Source organism: Hypanus sabinus, chromosome 1 (genome assembly GCF_030144855.1).
Source record: "Hypanus sabinus isolate sHypSab1 chromosome 1, sHypSab1.hap1, whole genome shotgun sequence".
Classification (NCBI taxonomy): Eukaryota; Metazoa; Chordata; class Chondrichthyes; order Myliobatiformes; family Dasyatidae; genus Hypanus; species Hypanus sabinus.
In genome coordinates, this window is record NC_082706.1 from 172,039,862 (window position 1) to 172,062,990 (window position 23,129).

At 40.6% G+C, this 23,129-nt stretch overlaps 1 long non-coding RNA gene across 3 annotated transcripts in view; it reads left to right on the forward strand.

The window, feature by feature from the left end:
- LOC132400418 (uncharacterized) overlaps positions 1-21,373 on the forward strand; it is a 53,078-nt gene extending 31,705 nt beyond the window's left edge. Inside the window, exons 2-4 of one of the 3 annotated variants that reach the window (XR_009514245.1) lie at positions 551-5,396; positions 19,430-19,511; positions 19,654-21,373. This is a non-coding gene — a long non-coding RNA (uncharacterized LOC132400418). Of the gene's footprint in view, positions 1-550 lie in introns of all 3 variants that reach the window. The other 2 variants (XR_009514244.1, XR_009514247.1) reach the window with 2 other exon arrangements.
- Positions 21,374-23,129: the final 1,756 nt, after the last annotated feature.

Genomic DNA, 23,129 nt, shown 5'->3' on the forward strand with positions numbered 1-23,129 from the left:
TACAGAGGGTGAAAGCGTTTAGAAACATGCAAGTCTTGGGCAACAAAACATATGCCAGAAGATTGGTTATGCAAATCATGGAGATCTCCTAAGACCACCATAAGAAGAGCTTGCAGAAAGTGACTGCAGTAGTCTTCCTGAGGAGCAAGAAGCCCTTCACAGAGCAGTAATGTAGAAAAAAATCTCATGATCACCCAAAATACTCTGGGGTGATCTGTATGCCACTGCTCATATGTGCAAAAGCGAGATTCTCATAGAAAGTGTTTGTTTTAATGTGGAGGTCTGAATTTGTTAAACATGGTGACACTCTTCAAGAATACAGATGGGTTGTAGCAAGTCATTTAATAACTTGACCAGTGATCTATTCATTTGAGTGTTAGATTCAGTCCAAGTCCACCTACGGAGCAGGTTGTGAAGGGATTTTATATGATATCTGGCCTTTTTCAGTTGATTTTTCTGTACAGTATCAGTGCGTAAAATCATAGCCATGGAGGGGCTTCTTGGCTGGAATTGGTTTTCACACTGCTTTTAACAATTGCCTTTCTCTTAGGGAATCTGATACATCCTGGTGGCCAAGGCCTGCCCCCTCCTGTCTGAGTGAGGACAACACCTGGGACCCTTGTCATTCCTCCTGTTCCTTTGGCTCCTGCTACCCATAAGGCTCTGGGTATACTTGCTGATCGTTCTCTAGCACTGACAGCTTTCTGCATCACAAGATTGTGCAGTGTGCAGCACATGATGGTATTTGTTTGGTGTGATCTGCAGGAGGATCCCAGATGGATTCAAGCAAGGAAACTCACCTCAAGAAGTCAGTGATATTTGTCATTACTTTCCTGGTATGTGCAAATCTCTCATTGTATCTGTGGCCAGCTGGTGAGGTTGGAGTGCTCACCGAATTGAGGACACCTTGAGGAGAAGGAAGCCTCTGTTCCCCTGGATCTGTTAACCAGTGATAACTCAGGCAATTGTATAGCAGCAGCATGGACTCTGTAAGAATGAAGGAGTCATGTGTGCTTCCTGGAAATCTCATGATCACCCAAATTATGACAAAACTCTTCTCATGATTCACAACTCCTTGCTGAGGGAGTGGAAGCCATTTTTGTTCAAGAAAACACCCAGTTTATTAAGGGGTATTCTTATTGGCACAACAGTGAAGTCGGTCTAAAGCCCATAGAGATGGCAATTGGGCAATATTATTTTATGATTCTGTTTCTAGCTGTTGTATTAATGTATGTCCTATTGAAGACCCAAAGTTTCACTGTTAAAAACACATTAAGACAAAGAAGTGTAATGTTTTTCACTACCACTCTAATTGCTCCCATTGATCTAACTGGCCTTACCCTAACAGAGATATTCCCCCGATCTACACACTTCTCCCCCTTAGTTCTCTGTGACTGAAAACTAACTTAATTTTCAATCTTTCCCACTTCTGACAAAGGCTCCCTGCAACATTAACTGTTTCAGAAGGTGCAGAAGGTTGTAAATCTAGTCAGCTCCGTCTTGGGCACTAGCCTACTAAGTACCCAGGACATCTTCAGGGAGCGGTGTCTCAGAAAGGCAGCGTCCATTATTAAGGACCTCCAGCACCCAGGGCATGCCCTTTACTCACTGTTACCATCAGGTAGGAGATACAGAAGCCTAAAGGCACACACTTAGCAATTCAGAAACAGCTTCTTCCCCTCTGCCATCTGATTCCTGAACGAACTTTGAAGCTTTGGACGCTACCTCATTTTTTTTTAAATATACAGCATTTCTGTTTTTGCACATTTTTTATAATCTATTCAATATACGTAATTGACTTACTTGTTTAATATTATGTTTTATTTTATTTATTATTTTTTTCTCTCTCTCTGCTAGATTATGTATTGCATTGATCTGCTGCTGCTACGTTATCAAATTTCACATCACTTGCCGAAGATAATAAACCTGAATCTGATCTGATCAATGTCCACAGATGCTGCCTGATCTGCTGAGAGTTTCCAGCATTTTCTGTTTTTACATTTGAAAAGGGATTGTTTTGCATTATTAACTTTGCTAGGCACTTGAAGGATAAATTGCAGGTGGAGATGAGACCAAGCTGAAGAATTCCAACTATTGCAGAAGGGAGGAATGGGAGGAACAGAGAGATGTGAAGAGCACTTGTAGCTCTAACTGCTCAGGTGCTTCACCTATTCACGTAACTAAGACTAGGAAATGAGGAAACTATACATTCTCAAAGAGATCTCAGAGAGGAAAGACACCACTAGACTGCAATTGCTGTCACAATTGTACCTAACTTATGCCAGTGGGATTTTGCTGACTGATGCATGCACCATAATCTATATGCCACATAAATGGAGAGGAGATTGATTTTCTTGCAGCTTCACAAGCTCTAAGAAATGGTCATGTGCATTTTCCCTATGACTGGAGGTGACCCGAACGAGATGCAACAGAATTGTGCAAGATTATAGAATTTTCCCTAAACTGGAAGGCCGCTGACTGTAGACAACAACTGTACGCGTGTGGCCATGCAAACCCTTCATTTAAGCAAAGGAGTTTTCGAAAGAAGGGGAGGATTCTACTTCCTTTATAGCAACTAGTGAGTCCTGAGTAGCAGTGCATCATGCAGGCATACTCAGGCATTGGTTGCATTGCTTTCATTAATCTTACAGCGTTCAATTCCAGAGCAATGCATATGGACATGTTCAGGATGACAAGGGGTGCTTCTGACGTAATTGCTCTTCAAACCCAGATTCTTCCATGTGCTTCTCCCCCACAGGCATGATGTGAATGTTTCAGATCACCTGTCCATTTTATTTTTGCATGTTTTGTTCACCAAATCCATCTTTTTTTTATGCTCAGACAGGAAAAGCCCTCATCCAGCTCCAGCAGAAATGTTCAGTGCACTGGATTCAGCACTAAACATAATTACTCTGGTGCAGATTCCACCAAGTTCACATCAGTCACATCCTTGTCTAGTAAGGGAAGTGGTTAGCTCACAGCAAAACTCAGCTTAAAGACATAAGATATTAAAAAATTAAAACAACATGTGCACTTGCAAGCAGTAATATAAAAGTGAATGTGCTTGGGTACATAAGTGACCCCAGCTCCACATAAACTGTGAACCTCACTGTAAAATAAATGAACAGGCAATTGTAGGTGTCAATATATAATAAATAGGAGTTGTGAAGAAGATCCTTCTTCAACAGACCTGCCCGCTTGGTCTCTTTTGCGCACATAAAACAAGGTTATTTCTTTTAAGTTTCTGTTTGATCGACTTGGCACACACCACATGCTGTGCTGGAAGCTGGAGAGTTGGTGGGAGAAAGCTAAGTGCAAGCAGTAGGTGCATAATAGCTTGTTTCTTCACTATTGTTGACTGTTTATAATTTTTAACACTTGATGAAGGTTTCAATTCTCTGTGTTTTTAAGAGTGAAGAACAACTGTAAAGGAGTGACCCTTTATAATCAAAGGACTTCTGCTGAGTGATATACTCCTCCATAAATATTTGCCATATCATTTCAACTAAATGTCTAACAGGAGAATGGAAATGATGCTTTGGATATCTACATCTGTTAATATGAAAAAATGTGTCTAGAATTATTTCAGCTCATGGGTCTCCCAGCTGTAATTCAATGACAGAGGCATTTCAGAAGATTGCCAAATATTTTTCATGATTATCAGAGGAATCATTGTATAAATGGAGTTCACTGAGAGATATAGAACCCGGAATGGTTATTTTACAACACCTGGTTGGTTTTTCAGTTCTAATTTACTCCACAAACCTTTAATGAATTCACTGCTGTTTAAAGCAAAGCAGAAAATAGCAATAGTGATATGAGATAAAGAAACAAGAATGGATGCGCTGGAAGAGTTTTACAAAAGCCAGGTGATGAAACATTATTTAAATTAGGACTGGAGAGGAAACATTATTAAAATGAAGACTGGTGATGAAAGATGAATGCTGGAGAGACTGGAAGCTGAAACAAAACCCAGAATTGCTGGGAGTACTGAGGCAGATTTTGGCATGAGGGAAAGTGTAACTGGTTCATGTCACTCACTCACCATTCATCTGGCTTATGAAGATTACAAAACTCCATAATCACTAATCACCAAATCAGAATCAAAATCAAAATCAGGTTTATTACCACTTACATATGTTGTGAAAATGGCTGTTTTGTGACAGCAGTACAGTGCAAAATATAAGCATTACTATGAATTGCAAATAAATAAACAAAGGCAGAATAGGAACTAAATGCTGCCTGCCTTCTGTTGGACATCTTTGTTCACATATTATTGTAAAGATGGATGTGTATGCGGTCATCTCGGTAAGATGGCACCAGCAATCAATGCAATTTACAGCAACGTCCTGCAGACAGTTCACAAAATTCCTTCTTTTTTTAAACATGCTTCAGCTACTGAACTGTATGCAATTGGAGCCAGTAACTTACATTTTGATAATGCGTTTTTTAACCCAACCAAGCAACCTGCTGCCTCCAAGGAAATTTGACGTGATTGAGAGCAAGGTTGGGAATGGAATTTGCTGCCTAATTGGCAAGGCACGAACCCATGATCAGTTCCAATTCTCAACCAACTGGCCCATTAAAGCATTGAGCATGATTGAAATCACTGAGGACGAGAGCGGAAGGTGAGTCGGAGTTCAATGCCGTCTACCTGTGTTTGACCAGTCTCCCTCATCCTCACTGATGCTGGAGGAAGGTATAGGAGTCTTGGGTCTTGGGCAAGGTCTGATCTGCGCATTTTGTGGATTGGGCTAATTTTTATGGGGCTCAGCATTACATGTTATACGCATTTTTGGTTTCTGATTATTCCTTTTCTATTGCGACTTTGCACAATTTTGATTGGGGCAGACTGGCTCTGTGGCCTGCAGTCAATGAATGACACAATGTTAAATTGAACTGAACTGCACTAAACTGAATATTCCTACACTGCTTCAGGGCCTCTGTCATTTGATGTTTGACATTCTGTGTATTATTTGCTCATTTTATTGTCATTTGCGTGATTCATTCTGTTTTTTTTTTGAGCATTGGGTATTTGATGTTTTCTTTGAATGGTTCGATGGTGGTTCTTTGTTTTGTTCCTGTCTATTAAGATTAATTGTTGAACTGGTTTATTTTCAGTGCCTAAGGAGGGGCTTGATATATTTAATAACTATGACTATCTGGTAGATTTTCTTCACCCTGAGATCAGCCCTCACTTGCTCTTCTGGGATCGCGACACATTGGGTGTTGGTCTTTTTTTTAATTGGGTTTCTTGCTTTCTGGCTGCCCGTAAGCAGACATATCTCAAGATTGTATAATGAGTACATACTTTGATAATAAATGTACTTGAATCCTTTGAAGGTCCCAGGTCAAGTCCCACCACATGAGCCTGGCTGTCTGCAGCATAACATAAGGTAGGTTCCCTTTCAGTCTAAGTATCTGTCTGTGGTGCCAAACAATGAGGCACAATCCAGAATCATGAACTTTCAAAGCTGTCAATGAAATCTAATATTTCTGATTATAGTACCCCTCAGCCATTAGGCTCTTGAACCAAAAGGAATAACTTCACTCAACTTCACTCACTCCATCACTGAACTGTTCCCACAACCTATAGACTCACTTTCAAGGACTCATCATCTCATGATCCTGATATTTATTGCTCATTTAATCATTATTATTTTGTTTGGTTTTTTTTCTTTTTCTATTTGCACATTTTGTTGCCTTTTGCACATTGGTTATTTATCCGTCCTGCTGGGTGCAGTCTTTTATGAAATCTACTGCATTTCTTGGGTATGCTCACAAGGAAACAAATCTCAGGGTTGTACGTGGTGATATATATATCTATATAAATACAGTGGTATGCAAAAGTTTGGGCACCCGTGGTCAAAATTTCTGTTACTGTGAATAGTTAAGTGAGTAGAAAATGGACTGATCTCCAAAAGTCATAAAGTTAAAGATGAAACACACTTTTCAACATTTTAAGCATTATTTTTGTTATGTACAATTGTAGAGTGAAAAAAAGGAAAGGAGCACCATGGAAAACTTTGGATACCCCAAAAGATTTGAGCTCTCAGATAACGTTTACCAAGGTCACAGACCTTAATTAGCTTGTTAGGGCTATGGCTTGTTCACAGTCATTGTTAGGAAAGGCCAGGTGATGCAAATTTCAAAGCTTTACAAATACCCTGACTCCTCAAAACCTTGTCACAACAATCAGCAGCCATGGGCTCCTCTGAGCAGCTGCCTAGCACTCTGAAAATTAAAATAAATGATGCCCACAAAGCAGGAGAAGGCTATAAGAAGATAGCAAAGCGTTTTCAGGTAGCCGTTTCCTCAGTTCATAGTGTAATTAAGAAATGGCAGTTAACAGGAACAGTGGAGGTCAAATTGAGGTCTGGAAGACGAAGAAAACTTTCCAAAAGAACTGCTCGCAGGATTGCTAGAAAGGCAAATTAAAGCCCCCATTTGACTGCAGAAGACCTTCAGGAAGATTTAGCAGACACTGGAGTGGTGGTGCACTGTTCTACTCTGCAGCGACACCTGCACAAATATGACCTTCATGGAAGAGTCATCAGAAAAAAACCTTCCCTGCATCCTCACCACAAAATTCAGCGTCAGATGTTTGCAAAGGAACACCTAAACAAGCCTGATGCATTTTGGAAACAAGTCCTGTAGACTGATGAAGTTAAAATAGAACTTTTTGGCCACAATGAGCAAAGGTATGTTTGGAGAGAAAAAGGGTGCAGAATTTTGTGAAAAGAACACCAACTGTTAAGCATGGGGGTCGATCGATCATGCTTTGGGCTTGTGTTGCAGCCAGTGGCACGGGGACCATTTCACTGGTGGAGGGAAGAATGAATCCAATTAAATACCAGCAAATTCTGGAAGCAAACATCACACTGTCTGTAAAAAGAAGCTGAAGATGAAAAGAGGATGGCTTCTACAACAGGATAATGATCCCAAACACATCTCAAAATCTACCTCAAGAGGCACAAGCTGAAGGTTTTGCCATGGCCCTCACAGTCCCCCGACCTAAACATCATCGAAAATACGTGGATAGATCTCAAAATAGCAGTGCATGCAAGATGGCCCAAGAATCTCACAGAACTAGAAGCCTTTTGCAAGGAAGAATGGGCTAAAATCCCCCAAACAAGAATTGAAAGACTCTTAGCTGGCTGCAGAAAGCATTTACAAGCTGTGATACTTGCCAAAGGGGGTGTTACTAAGTACTGACCACGCAGGGTGCCCAAACTTTGCTTCGGGCCCTTTTCCTTTTAAGTTATTCTGAAACTGTAAAAGGTGGAAATAAAAAGGTAATCTTGCTTAAAATAATAAAGAAACGTGTCATCTTTAACTTCATGCCTTTTACTTGCTTAGCTATTCATGGTAACAGAAATTTTGACCAGGGGTACCCAAACCTTTGCATGCCACAAGTGTGTGTGTGTATATATATACACACACACTTAGATATTAAATCTACTTGAAACTTCATATTTGATATTAACAAGCATTCTAAAATAATTATGAAATATTAAAATTTTAAATGATGTAACAATGCAAATTAAAGCACAACCACCTCAACTTACTGACTAAAATCAAGGAAGATGGATCATGCTGTGGACATCTGTTTCTTCTCATTGATTTCAATGCGTCTGCTGTGCTGGTGCTGTGGTTAAGGTGGTGTAGTGTGTGGGATTTTAAGCATTTCTGATGGACTCCATGTAGAGTACATAGGCAGAGCACAGAGACAGGCAACGGCAAAGCAGCATGGCAGAAGCTACTATTGCTGACTTCAACCTACAACAGCACTGCATTCAAGACTTCCTCAAAGAAATACAAATAAGCCCTGGCAGAAAACCCGTGCCTCAGAAAATCTATACCATTGTTAAAAAAATGTCTATATCAGTAACTACTAAACTTAGTTCTTTGTAGCTCTTTTAATTTGTACCTGTCACACACATATAAAAAATTCTCTTCATTCAATGCATTTCAAGGTTGAGGCAGCTTCATTTTTGTGGAAGTGTTTTGAGAACAGAGCAGTGTTACAATGCAGACAGCAACTTTAGAATGTTAATACTTAATTGCACACTCTGTTTTCTTGAATTTTCTGTGTCTATTTACACAAAATTTTGGGCAAATATCTTAAGCTTCGACATACCTTGAAAGCAAAATCTGACCCAGTACCTGTAATAATAAGCAGCTGTTTTTTTTTTACTTTCCTTTCCCAATATCTTGAAAATGTGTGCAAAATAGAGAACGTAGCTAATCCATATTGCATCTACGCTGTAGGTGAAACAATACCACATACAGAGGATCTAAATGCAAAATAGCTTTCTCTAGCAGATGTCACTGCCAAACCCAGAAATACAACACTGGCTACCAGAGGAAAAAAAATCACATCACTCATTTTGTAGAAGCAAGCTGATTAGTAGCACTTCTTTGTTCACCCTTAGTCAAACGGGTGTTATTTGCAGAGCCTCATAATTTTAAGATGATGACAATTTGCTTCCCTTACAAAGGAGCAAAACATCTTTTATTTTGCAAATGGTCTCTGCTCAGCATCTGTGTCATGAAGTTATGAAATTATCAATCACAGAAACAAGCACTTTCAAGTCAAAGTCAATTTATTATCAAACTACTTATATGTTAACATATAGTACCTTGCAGGCATTTACAGGAAAAATAAATAAAATATAATTTATGAAAACTATGCATTGACAAAGGCTGTTAAATACTAATGTGCAAAAGAAGGCAAATTAAGCAAATAAAAACAAATACTGAGAACATGAGTTGTAGAGTTATTGAGAGTGAGTCTGTAGCTTGTGGAATTAGTTCCGAGTGGAGTTATTCATATCAGTTCCGGAGCCTCATTATTCTGGGGTAACAACTGTTCCTGAACCTGGTGGTGTGGACCCTATGGCTCTGGATGGCAGAAGCAATAAGAGCATGGTCTGGATGTGGGGTCCTCGAAGTCGGATGTTACTTTCTTGTGGCAGTGTTCCATGTAATTGTTCTCAGTGCTGGGGATGGCTTTGCCCATGATGGACTGGGCTACAGTCACCACTTTCTGTAACTTTTCTGTTCCTAGGCATTGATGTTCCCATACCAGGCAGTGATGCAACCCACTAAGCCAGCATTCATTATCAGACACCCACCAATGCAAGTCATATTTTATTCTCCCCACGTTGTCATTTTTTCTCTCTCAGGTTCTGCCACTCTGATAGACATCAATTTATAATGAACACTTTATATATCAACTCATATATCTTTGGCACATAGGAGGAAACCAGAGCAAAGAAAACCCATGTGATCACACAAACTCCACACTGGCAGCACTGGAGATCAGGATTGAACCCGTCACTGGAGCTGTGTGACAGTAGCTCTGATGGAAATGGCACTGTGCTCTGCCTTTGCTGGCAAGACAAAGTTAAACACTTGCAAACTTTCATTTCCTGTAGAACTATCACAATATTTCTTTCACTGACTTTCAATTCATTTTGAAAAATACATTGTTATTAATAAAAATGTGCATTAGTATATGACAAAACCTCTTCCTATTGTGAATCAGTTTGCTACAGTGGACAGAACCTACTGAACTGTAGATTTTACTGGTCTAAGATAAACTGACATCGGTACATATAGTAACTGTTTTTTCAGCATCAAGGCCAAAAAAAGGATGGCATATAATCCATCAGCAAAAATCAAAAACAGGGTTATCCACTATCCGTGCTTGATAGCATGTGTAAATCCATTGTCCTCTCCTTCAGATTCCTTCCTCTCCAGCCCTTTATCTTTCCCACCCACTTATCACCTTCTTGCTATCCTTCTTCCCCTCTCCCCACCTTTTTACTCTGGCATCTTCCTGCTTCCTTTCCAGTCCTAAAGAAGGGTCTCAGCCTAAAATGTTGACTTTTTGTTCACCTCCATGGATGCTTCCTGACCTGCTGAGTCACAACCACAGATTTAACAGCGCAGTAGATACAGCGTGTGGCCAAGTGGTTAAGGCATTCGTCTAGTTAACTGAAGGTCGCAAGTTCGAGCCTTGGCTGAGGCTTGCGCGTGTGTCATTGAGCAAGGCACTTAACCACACCTTGCTCTGTGACGACACCAGTGCCAAGCTGTGTGGGTCCTAATGCCCTTCCCTTGGACAACATTGGTGGCGTGGAGAGGGGAGACTCTCCACCAGTCTTTCCAATCTTTCCAAGGTGCAAATCCATGGACTATCGAGACTAATGGAGGCCTACCACAGATACAGCAATTGCGCTTGTGAATTTGAACCTGTCAGCTAATTATAATTTAATTGTGATAGTATTTAACTCCATGCTTGTCGTCGTAGTGCTTGTCGAGACTTGGACAGAGCATAGCAATGCTTCACTGCTGTTCTGCATTCTGCTTTCCCTGAGATATTGAACCTTCAAATCAACTGAAGCGGTACTCGTTTAGTATTTAGATGTTCTTTTCAGCCGCAGTGTAGGCTTCGTTTTTCTTTGAGAGTTTTAGTTAACGGCCCTGTTTGGCCTAGTGTTCATTGTTTTATTTTCCCTTTAACACTCTTCGTATTAAAGTCCGTGAACTATCGACCTGCCTCAGTGTCTCTCACTCTGCACTTGGGCCATATCCGAACCTGGTAACATGCTGAGTTCTTACAGCATTTTGTGTGTGGTACAGTAAATAGTACATCTTACTGGAATAGCATTAACTGGGAAAATTAAGCAAGTTTGGTTCATGTAACACAGTTCTCTTTGAACATAGAACTATTTAGCATCGGGATGTGATGCTGAGGCTCTATAAGGCACTTGTGGGACCACAATTGGAGTATAGTATGCAGTTTTGGGCTCCAATATTTTAGAAAGGGTATACTGACATTGGAGAGAGTTCAGAGATGATTCACGAGAATGATTCCAGGAATGAAAGGGTTAGCGTATGAGGAACATCTGGCAGCTCTTGGCTGTATTCACTGGAGTTCAGGAGAATGAGGGGGAATCTCATAGAAACATTCCAAATGTTAAAATGCCTGAACAGATTATGTGAAGACCCTTCACATGTCCGAACAGATATGGCAAAGTTATTTCCCATGGTAGGGGAGTCTAGGACAAGAGAACACAACTTCAGGATTGAAGGACATCCATTTAGAACAGAGAGACAGAGAAATTACTTTGGCCAGAGGGTGGTAAATCTGTGGAATTTGTTGCCAGGAGCAGCTGTGGAGGCCAAGTCATTGGGTATATTTAATGCAGAGATAGAAAGGTTCCTGATTAGCCAGGGCACCAAATGGTATGGGGAGAAGGCAGGGGAGTGGGGATGACTGGAAGAATTGAATCAGCCCATGATTGAATGACAGAGCAGACTTAATGGATTGAATGGCCTACTTCTGCTCCTACATTTTATGGTCTTATGTCTTACATTACAAGCCCTTCAGCACACAGTGCTGTATCAAACCAGTTAAATTAGTCATCAAATGGCTAACTAAACTAATCTCCTCTGCCTACACCATGTCCAAATCCTTCCATTTTCCTCACGTTCATGTGACTAACTAAACATCACTTAGAAGTCCCTAATGGTTCTGCCTCTGCCACCACTCCAGGCAACGCATTCCAGGCACCCACCTCTCTGTGGAAACAAACTTGCTCCTTGTTTCTCCTTTGAAATTAGCCCCTCTTACCTTAAATGCATGGCTTCTGGTATAAAATATTTCAACACCAGGAAAAAGATACTGTCTGTCTAATCTATCTGTGCCTCTCGTAGTCCTATAACCCTCTACTAGGTTTCTTCTGTTCCGGAGAAAACAATCCAAGTTTTTCCAACCTGCCATCATAGCACATGCCCTCTAATCCAGGCAACATCCTCGCAAACATCTTCTTTACCCTCACCGAAGCCCCAGCACCTTTCCTGTAATGGGGGTGACCAGAACTGTATGCAATACTCCAGGTGTGGCCTGACTCGAGTTTTATAAAGCTGCAACATAACTTCCTTGCTTTTGAACTTAATGCCTCAAATAATAAAAGCAAGCATGCCATTTGCCTTCCTAACCACTCTATCAACCTGTGTAACTACTTTCAAGGAGTTATGAACTTGGACTCCAGAATTGCTCTGCTCATCAACAATTAAGAGCCTTGCACTTAAAAGTGTAATGTCTCTATACATTTGACTTACCAAGGTGCAACCATTCACGTTTGGGCAGGAGAAACTCTATCTGCCATTTCTCTGCCTATATCTGAAACTGATCTATATTCTGTTGTATTCTTTGCCAGTCTTCTATACTATCCCACAACATCTTCATATCATCTGCAAACTTACTAATCCACCCATCTATTTTCATCATTTATATACATCACAAAGAATGGAGATCACAGAACAGATTCCTTTGGAATACTACTAATCACAGACCTCCAGCTAAAGCAAGTCCCTTTGACCAACACCTTCTGTCTTCTATGGGCAAGCCAGTTCTGAGTACAAGTGGCCAATCCAACATTGGCCCCATGCATCTAAATCTTCTGGGTGAGCCTCCCATGGGGGCCTTTCTCAAAAGCCTTATTAAAATCTGTGTAGACAACATTCACAGCTCTACCTTCATCAATCAGCCCTGTGACTTCATCAAAAAAATCAATCAAGTTTGTAAGATGTGTCTTGATCTGCACAAAGTCATGCTAGCTCTTCTTAATCGGGTCATGGTTTGCCAAATGCTCATAAATTTTATCCCTAAGAAATCTCTCCAGTAACTTCTATGAGTACAGACCAGTCTATAGTTTCCAGGATTATCCCTGGTTCCCTTCTTATCCTCCAAGACCATGCCTGTGGCGAGAGAGAACACAAAGATATCAGTCAAGGCCCCAGCAATCTCTTCTCCTGCCTCTTTCGATAACCTAGGGTATAGCCCATCAGGTCCAGGAGACTTATCTACATTAATGCTTTAAAGAGACCCAACACTATCTTCCCCTGTACCTTGAAATGACCTAACATATCAACATGCTCAGTATTGATCTCCCTAACTTCCACATCTTCTCCTTGGTAAATACAGATGTAAAGTACTCATTAAGTACCTCACCTCATCATCCATATCTAAGCAAATGTTCCTCCCTTTATCCTTGCGTGGTCCTACCCTCTCCCAAGATATCCCTTTATTCTTGACGTATGTATAAAATGTCTTAGAATACTCTTAAGTCCTACTTACAAAGGACTTTTCATGGTCTCTCCAGGCTCTCCTAATTCCCTATTTAAGTTCATTTCTGGCTTCTTTATAACTCTCAAAGGGTGTTTGATTCTAGCTTCCTAACCTTTACATACTTCTGTTTTGCCTTCTTGACTAAGTTAATCACCTCTCTTGACATCCAAAGTACTCTTTCTTTACCATCCTTGTCCTTCCTTCTGAATAGAACATACCTCTCCTATACTGTGTGCAGTTGGTCTTTAAACGTCAGATGTGGACTTGCCCAAAAACAGCTGTTCTCAATGTACTCTCCCTAGTTCCTGCCTAATGCTCTTGTAATTTGCCCTACTCCTCTTCAATACTCTGCAAAAAGACCCATATGAAACACTCTGGGTTCCTTGCCTGCGTAAGTCTAGGAAAGACCATCGCAGGCCCCACCAGACATGTCAGATTGAGCCGCAAGCCCACCCCAAAACCCCATTTGTGTGGATGCTGTGTGATTCGTTGCCCTGTTACAAATAAGTGCTACAAAATAACAGACAGTGCACCACATACAATTAAAAGATTTAGCTTTATAACTCTTAATTTGACTAAAGGGTTAGTAAAAAAAAACAAGAAAAGGACACATGTTAATGAAATAGTCCAATGTGCACAATTTGGAGCGCTCAGTTTCCCTGTCGCTAATCCTCCATCGATCACCCAGACTTCTTCGAATCACAGCCCCACTCTGGGTCAAATGCAATGACCTCTTCTCTCTTCCTCTCTCCATAACCAAAGCCTCAAGCCCAACCTTAATGTCCCTCACCAGAGAAACCTCCCCTTAATCTGACCATCTTAATTGGATGGCACACAATTCTCCTTTCTCTTATCTTCAACAGTAACCCAAACATAAGGGGAAACCAAGCAGCTGACACAGACCAGCACAAAATGAAATGCAGAACAGCATAATAGTAAACATATATGAACCAGGGCATTACACATACTTATCCTTATCTATAGCTATCTTAAAACTTGGGAGTTGTGGTCACTGTTTCATCCACTGAAAGCTCAGACACCTGACCAGGCTCATTACCCAACAGTACAGCCCCTAGTCTTGGTGGATAAGCTTCATATTAATTTTTAAAAAAACCTTCCTGAAAGCACCTAACAAATTCTTCCACATCTAAACCTCTTGCACTCAGAAAGTCCCAGTTTATAATAGGGAAGTTGAATTCCCCCATGACATCAACCCCGTTGTTTTTACACCTTGACTGAATCAGCTTGCATATATGTTCCTCAATGTTCCAGTGACGATTGCAAGGTCAATAGTACAATTCTATCAAAGTGTTTGCACCTTTCCTATTTTTGAGTTCTACCCATACTGACTCTGTGGACGAGTCCCTCATTATGTCTCCCCTGAGAGCAGCTGTGATATTGACCCTGATTAGTGGTGCACCCCTCCCCCTTTTTTTTTACCTATCTTCTCTAAAACATCAAAATCCTGGGATATTAAGCACCCATTCCTGTCCCTCTCTCAACCGTGACTGTAATGGCCACAACAATGGAATTTAGAAGAATGTGGGGGGATCTTATTGAAACCTACCAAATGCTGAAAGGACTAGATAGGGTGGATGTGGAGAGGATGTTTCCTATGGTGGGGGAGCCTAGGACCAGAGGACACAGATAGAGTGGATGTGGAGAGGATGTTTCCTATGGTGGGGGTATCCAGAACTAGAGGGCACAGCCTCAAAATTGAGGGTCGATCTTTTAGAATGGAGGGTGAGGAGGATTTTTTTTTTTAGCCAGAATCTGTGGAACGCTCTGCCACAGACTGTGGTGGAGGCCATGTCTGTGGGTTAATTTAAAACAGAAGTTGATCGTTTCCTGATCGGTCGGGGCATCAAAGGATATGGAGAGAAGGCAGGTGTGTGGGGTTGAGTGGGATCCGGGATCAGTCATGATGGAATGGCAGAACAGACTCGATGGGCTGAATGGCCTACTTCTGCTCCTATGTCTTATGGAACATCATAGATCCATGTACTCATCCATACTATAAACTCATCACCATTTCCTAGCATTAAAATACACACCCTTCTAACTATCCATCCTACCATTTCCAATACCTTGCTCCTCCCTGTTTTTACAGCCTCTGACATCTACAAACGTACCTTTCTCTCCATCCCTCCAGTTTCTGATCTGGTGCCCTGGTTCCTATCCCCCTGTGAAACTACAAACGTTTGTAGGTTAAACCCTCCTGAGTAGCTCTAGCAAACCTCCTGCCCCAGATGTTGGCTCTCCTCCAGCTTAGATGCAACCCATCCTTCTTGTACAGGTCTCCCCTTCCCCAATAAAGGTTCCAGTGCTTTAAGAAACTGAAACGCTGTCCCTTGCGCCAATTTCTCAGCCACTCATTCATCTGTATGATCATTCTTTTCTTGCCCTGATTAACACATGGCACAGGGAGTAATCCAGAGATTACTCCATGAAGGTCCAGTTCCTCAGCCTCTTCCCTAACCCCATGTACTCACTGCATAGGACCTCCTTCCCCTTTCTACTTGTGTCATTTGTGTCAGTGTCCACTGTGACCTCTGGCTGCTCATATTCTCCCTCGTGAATATTCTGCAGTCACTCTTGGATCCAAGCACCTAGGAGGCAATACATTACCTTGGTTTCTTTTTGTGGCCACAGAACCTCCTGTCTGTTCTCCCTATCAAGCCGCCTATCACTATCGCTCTGCCTGACTTTACTCTTCCATGCTGAGTCTCAGAGCCATTCACAGTGTCACTGGCCTGGTTGTTGCTGTTGTGCTCTAACAGGTCACTACTCCCCAGCAGTATCCAAAAGGGTATACTTGATGCTGAGGCCAATGGCCACAGGGGAACCCTGCACCAATTACTTACTCCCCTTATTTTTCCACCTGGTCACCAATTTACAATCTGAAGCCTGCGCTCTGGGTGTGAGCATTTCCATAGAAGTTTCAGCTCTTCGTTTTTAGCCTCTTGTTTGGTCCTGAGTACAACCAGCTCCAGCTCCAGTTTTTTGACCTTGTCAGTCAGGAGCTGAGGTTGGGTGTGCTTCCTATGGATGCTATCGTCAGGGAGTCCACTACAGGAGGAGCTTTCCACTGCCTTAACCACCATCCTGCCTACAATTGTTATACCTTTGACTCTAACTTCTCAAGCTTAAGTTGTACAATCAAATAAATGACTCCTTTTCTCACAAAGCCTGACCATTCTAATAGTGGCCCACTCTTACAATGGCTGCTCCACTTATCCTTCACTTCTTTTTATTGCTAACTTACTAACAACACAAGCAAACTTCCACTCTGTAGACGTTCTGACAGGCCCTACTCACTTATTAAAACTGATGTGTAAGCTCCACAAGGAATTGTCTCAAACATTCCTCTTGACTTGAAAATTATGGGATCAATACCATAGCTAGGACGTTGATAGGGGCTGTGAATACAATAAATAGTGGGGACCAAAATCATTACAGCTGGATGTGACAAACGCGACACGACAAAATTAAAGCATTGTTTCCGAATTGTCCTTAAAATTCAGTTTCATGTTCCAGTCTTGAGGACTAAGGCAAAAGTATATGTTACCAAATCTTCTAGGTTATGCAGAGATCTTCAGATTCCCACATGGAAACTGTCTCCCTGACACCTGATTCTCCCCTGCAGCCATGTTAGTGAACTGGAAATCCCACCATAACATCACAGTATCATCTCAAATGAGGTCTATCCAGACATGCTATAAAGCATTACATTTTCATACTGAGACAGGCTGGTCATCAAGATGGTCCTCTTCAACTGTTCTTAGAATTGTAAGCTCTGCAAAACAATAAACAAAATTAGTGAGGAAAGGTTGTGGGCTCATTTCCTCTGGATGATACATGCCCACCATTTATGAATAACCTGTGGTCATTTTAATGTAAAAATTAACAATAAAACATCAAACAAATGTCTTCTTACTCCCTTACATTCTCCCTTTTGAAATAGGAAGTGGGAAATACACAGTGTTGATTTACACAACATGTTTACATTTCACAAGAGTATCCCAAAAGAAGGGTTTGTTACCTGTGCGTAGCCTACCCTCATTTCCTAAAGCGTGGAAGATGATTGATTTGCCTTTGGATCTGGCAGAAAGTTGACATGGCATGCCATTGGTATCAAACCTTCCTCAGTACTGAGCCATGCCCACAAGTAATAAAGGATGGGATCTGAAACACAAGCCCGTTTGACCACTCCCAAATTCAGGCTGTAATAACAACATTTGACATTTCAAAATCTGAAAGCCCCTCTATTTCTTCCACTGAAAGTCCCCATTGTCTGGTGGAAGTGAGAGATAACTAGCATCACTACTCCACAGATCTTAATGCCTGAAATACTTGTGGCTTTTTGCAACTGTTACTGTTTTCATTCGGAAGCTGCTAAGTACTTACAGTGTTTTCTCTTCTTATTTTCATTCGAAAATGTTTTGTGCCTCAAATGGATTCTGTTACCTTATATGAGTGATAACCACCAATCTGGCCACAGTAACCTAAGATCCTATTTGTTACACAGGCAGCTTCAGTGTGACATTGTTAATCTTTCAAAATTCTGGATGTAATGCATCTGCAGATTTATGAACTTTATGTACTCATTAAAAGAATTCAGAATCAGAATCACATTTATTATCAATGACATGTGACATGAAATTTGTTCTGCAATAAAGACATAAAATCTATAAAGGACAAAAATAAATAAATATTGCAAAAAGGGATTGTGAGGTATTGTTCAAGGGTTCGTGAACCATTCGGAAATGCGATGGTGGAGGAGAAGAAACCGCTTTTAAATTGTTGCATGTGGGTTTCAGGCTCCTGTACCTCCTCCCCAATGGTAGTAAAGACAGGAGGGCATGTCCTGAATGGTGAGGGTCCTTAATGACGTATGCTGCCTTCTTGACGCACATTCTTCTGAAGATGTCCTTGATGGTGGGGAGGATTGTGTCGGTGATGGAGCTGGCTGAGACAATAACCCTCTGCAGTCTCTTGTAATTCTGTGTATGGGAGGCTCCATACCAAGCTGTGTTGTAACCAGTCAGAATGCTCTCCACCATATATCTACAGAAGTATGCAACAGCCATTAACAATTCCCTCTAACTCCTAACAAGGTACAGCCACTGCTGTGCCTTCTTGCAATGGGCTAGTTCCTGAAACGTTCACAACCAGGAACTCACTCCTCGCTGCCACTGACCCCACAAATTTGGATTTGTGTTTTCTCCCAACTTCTCCTTCCTGAAGTTCATAATCAGTTCCTTGGTCCTGCTGACATTGAGTATGAGTTTCTTGTTGTGACACCACTTAAGCTGTTCTATCTCACTCATGTGTGTGCCCTTATCGACATTTGGGATTCTACCAACAACAGTAGTCTCGTTGGTGAATTCATAGGTGGTGTTTGAGTTGTGCTTAACTACACAGACATGAACATAGTGAAAGTAGAGCAATGAGCTAAGCATTCATCCTTAAGGAATGGATGAGTTGACCATCAGTGAGTAGAAGAGGCTATTACCAATCCATATTGACTGTGGTCTGTTGGTAAGAAAGTCAAGGATTCAGTTGCAAAGGGAGAGTAAGAGGCCCAGGTTTTGAAGTTTGGGTAGTACTGAGGGAATTGATAAAAAAAATAGCTTGATGTATTTCTTATGGTTGCCTGGGTGCTCCAAAGCACAATGGAGAATTATAGTCTGTTGATGAATGGAGTGATTTCTATCTACAGCTAACTCCTGTTCATTGTATATTTATGAATCTTTGTCAACTAGCAGAAGAATCTAAGCATATTAAACAATTTCATATTTTTCAAATATGTAAATTTGAAAGTGGTATGTCTGGTTCCAATAAAATTTGCATTTTTGTGCTGCCTCCAGTTTTTTGTTAGGTTATTTACATTTATACACAAGGGCAGTGCGTTCGCAGCATTTGAAGATGCGATATTTCAAGTGATGATTGGTACAGTCATTCATTTGATTTATTTTTGCTCTGTTTTACATTAGTACTGTTTAGCGTTAAAGTATAGAACTGCACTGTGAAACATTACAGTTTGATAGGGTAAGGAGATGATATGTTTGTGGCAATTTACTTAAAGATTTATGCATAAAATATTAGTGCGTGATGTAAAAATATGCTTTTATATTCTCATGCAACTAGCATATTCATGCAACCGGCTCTCTATTCCCCACGGATGCTGGATGGTTGAGAGGATTCTGTAATAGTTTCTGCATTGAATTTTCACTGATCAGATGTTCTGTGGTTACATAAAAAGTAAAGTATTCTCTGTTTCAGATAAAACACCAGAAAAGTATGGACAACTACATCAAGGTTAATCATTCCAATCTCCACTTCAAACATCTTGTTGCTTTTCCTAGTGAGTTGGCAAATTACAATTTAATTAGATTATAACTTTGAAAGAACTTCCATCCATTAGTCTGTGATTCTTTTGAACCAAGATTCTAAAAATGTTGTAATACATCACTGAATCATTGTGCTCATCTCTCCCTCTCTCTTAGGCTCTGCCTCGGATTGCAAAAGGGCATAGAGAAGTTTGGAAAATGCCTATACTTGATTTTTTTTTATGTGCAATGGCTGTTGCTCAATACAATACAATATTTAACAATGTTTGCTCCATTATTAAGGAGATCCAAACCAATTAAGGAACAGATTTGTTGTATGGAATTAAACATGCAGACATGAACACATACAAATTTGAGGCCTAATTAGGTTATTGGGTTCCTTAACGACATACATATAAATATAGTCTATCAAAATGCGTGCACACACACACACACACACACACACACACACACACACACACAATCTGTAAGCCAGCTTGACCCTCTAAAGACCCATTCTACACAACATTGTTGTGCCCTTCTCACTTCACACTTGCTTCAATGCATTTTTAGACATACTCTATCAATGAAAAATTCAACCTGATGTTTGAACATCAGAGGCGTACAAGACTCCCAGCTCATTAATTTACAGGTCGAGTCTGAGGTAAAGAAGGCAAATGCAATGTTGGTATTTATTTCAGGGGAATAGAATATAAAAGCAAGGAGATAACTGCTTGATTATCAATGAGATAAGCATTGAAAAATTCTACTTCTTTTTATATTTTAAAACCATTCAACCTATAATAGGCACCTTCTACCCACTTCAAACTGATTTTGTGCTATCACGATCCATCTAAACCAATCAAGATCCATTACCCTACTTCAAATACACTTCATTCACTCCAGATACTTAATACTTATTTGACTTCTCTATAGTAATACAATTCTAATTGATTGAGCTTTCATTAAAAAGAATTAAAAGTTATAAAGTTAGGCATACATTGATGAGGACCGAACTTGATCAAGGGCTGCTTCCTCATTCTATATTTTCTTCACTGTACGAGGGAGTAATGACAGAGATCTTGATGTAGTAGCAGTTACATGCCTTTGAGGCATTTACAAAATATAAACAGTTCTGCGGTGGCATATCTCACATTTGTTCAGGAAAAATCAGATAAGCATGATGATACACAATTCACAAACAATAGTTATTACCTTTGATCTGATTGGAAAGAGGAACATTCAGCTGTTCATTAGGACATGAACTTCTCAATGATAATTCTGCGTTCGCTTTGTAGTGCCAATTTTCAAAGAAATTTCCTGTATGTAGTGTTATTGACATCTTTTTGTTACAGTACCAAACCAAATGACATAAACTTTGAAGAATCCAGTGCTGGTGGTGTTCAGGTACCTATACCTTTGGACTGGTTATGTTACATGCCTAAAATTCATGCTGTGCCCATGCTCACTGCAAATAAAATGTGCACTAAAGACTACTGCTTAATACTGTGATCTCATGACAAACTGATTTATAAAACAAATTGGCTATATTTTCCTGCAACAGGCAGATAAAAATTTTTGATAATATTTAAATTTGTATATGTTTGGAATGTTGATTTTTTTTGGATGGCAAGGGAACTAAGTGAACATGGCACCATAAAATTACCCCAAGGATTGTGAAACTAACATGACAAGAAATGGAAATGAAGCATAAACTAGTTCTGGTGATTTCAATATGAATCAGGAATAGAAAAATAAAACGGGCAGGAATAAGAAAGACGAACAAACAAAGTGAGTATTGAAAAAAAATCTCCAGGTATGTCTGAGAACCAGGAGATTGTTAATGATTGTTTGGCACACCAAAACAGTTTCACAATTAATATAGAAGCTCCTGAAGGCCTGCATTAGTCTAAAACACTCAGTAGTGGTTTAATATCACTGGCACGTGTCGTAATTTTTTTTGTTATGCAGCAGCAGTACAGTGCAATACATAATTTCAAAAAACTCTGAATTACAATAAAATATATATATATACAGTACATAAATAATAAATTAAATAAGTACTGCAAAAAATGATCAAAACAGAAAAAAAATACTGAAGTAGTCTACATGGGTCATTCAGAAATCTGATGACAGAAAGGAAGAAGCTGGCTCTAAAACATCAAGTGTGTGTTTTCAGGCTCCTGTACCTCCTCCATGATGGTAGCAGTGAGAAGAGAACCTGTCCTGGCTGATGTGGGGTCCTAAATGAATCTGCAGCCTTTTTGAGGCACCTCCTTTTCAAGAAGTCCTTGTTGCTTGGGAGGCTCATACCCATGACGAAGCTGTCTGAGTTTGCAACTCTCTGCAGCTGTTTCTGATCCTGTGCAGTGGCCCCTCCATAGCAGATGGCGATATTGCTAGTTTGAATGCTCTCCACAGTACATCTGTAGAAATTTGCAAGCGTCTTTGGTGATATACCAGGTCTACTCAAACTCCTAATGAAATATAGCTGCTGGCATGTCTTCTTTGTAATTGAATCATCATGTTGGCCCATGATAGATTTTCAGGAATTTTAATACACGGGAACTTGAAACTGCTCACTCTTTCCACTTCTGATCCATTGATGAGGATTGGTGTGTGTTCCCTTAACTACCCCTTCCTGAAGTCCACAAACAAATCATTGGTCTTATGAAATTCAGTGCAAAGCTGGTGTTGCAACACCACTCAACCAGCTGATCTGTCTCAGTCCTATGTGCCTCCTTGTCGCCATCTGAAATTTTGCCAACAATAGTTGTATCATTGGCAAATTTATAAATGGCATTTCAACTATGCCTAGCCACACAGTTGAGGGTAAAGAGAGAGTAGAGTAGTGGGTTATGAAAGCTTCCTTGAGGAGCACCAATGTTGACTATAGGTGAGGAAGAGATGTTATATCCGAATTGCACTGACTGTGGTCTCAAAAATGAGCAAGTCAAGAATCGAGTGCAAACGGAGATAAAGTGTCCAGGTATTGGAGCTTATTGATTAGTACTGAGGATATGACTGTGTTGAATGCTGAGCTGAAATCAATAAACTAGCCTGACGTAGGTAGTGCTATTGTGCAGCTCATCCAAGGCCAAGTGGAGAGCAAATGAGTTTCCATCTGCTGTAGACCTAGGCAAATTGCAGTGGGTTTAGGTCTTTGCTGAGTCAGGAGTTGATTCTGGCCATGACCAACTTCTCAAAGCACTTCACTGCAATAGATATGAGTGAAACTCTGCAGAAGTCATTGAGGCAGCTCATTGGGCACCAGTATAATTGTCATCCTTTTGAAGCAGGTGGGAACCTTTAACAGCAGCAGTGGGATGTTGAAGATCTCCTTGAGCACTACCGCCAGCTGGTTGGCACAGGTTTTCAGTGCCCTATCAAGTAGACCAACAGTGCTTGACACCTTGTGAGGGTTCATCCTCTTGAAAGATGTTCTGACATTGACCTCTGAGACAGAGATCACAGGACCACCAGATGCAGCAGGAATGCAAAGAGGTGTAGTTTCATTTGCACTTTCAAATGTGCATAAAAGGCATTGAGCTCCACTGGGAGTAAAGCATCACAGCCATTCATGGTGTTAGGTTTCACCCTGTAGGAAGTAATGGCCTGCAGACCCTGCTGTAGTTTATGTGCACCCAATTCTG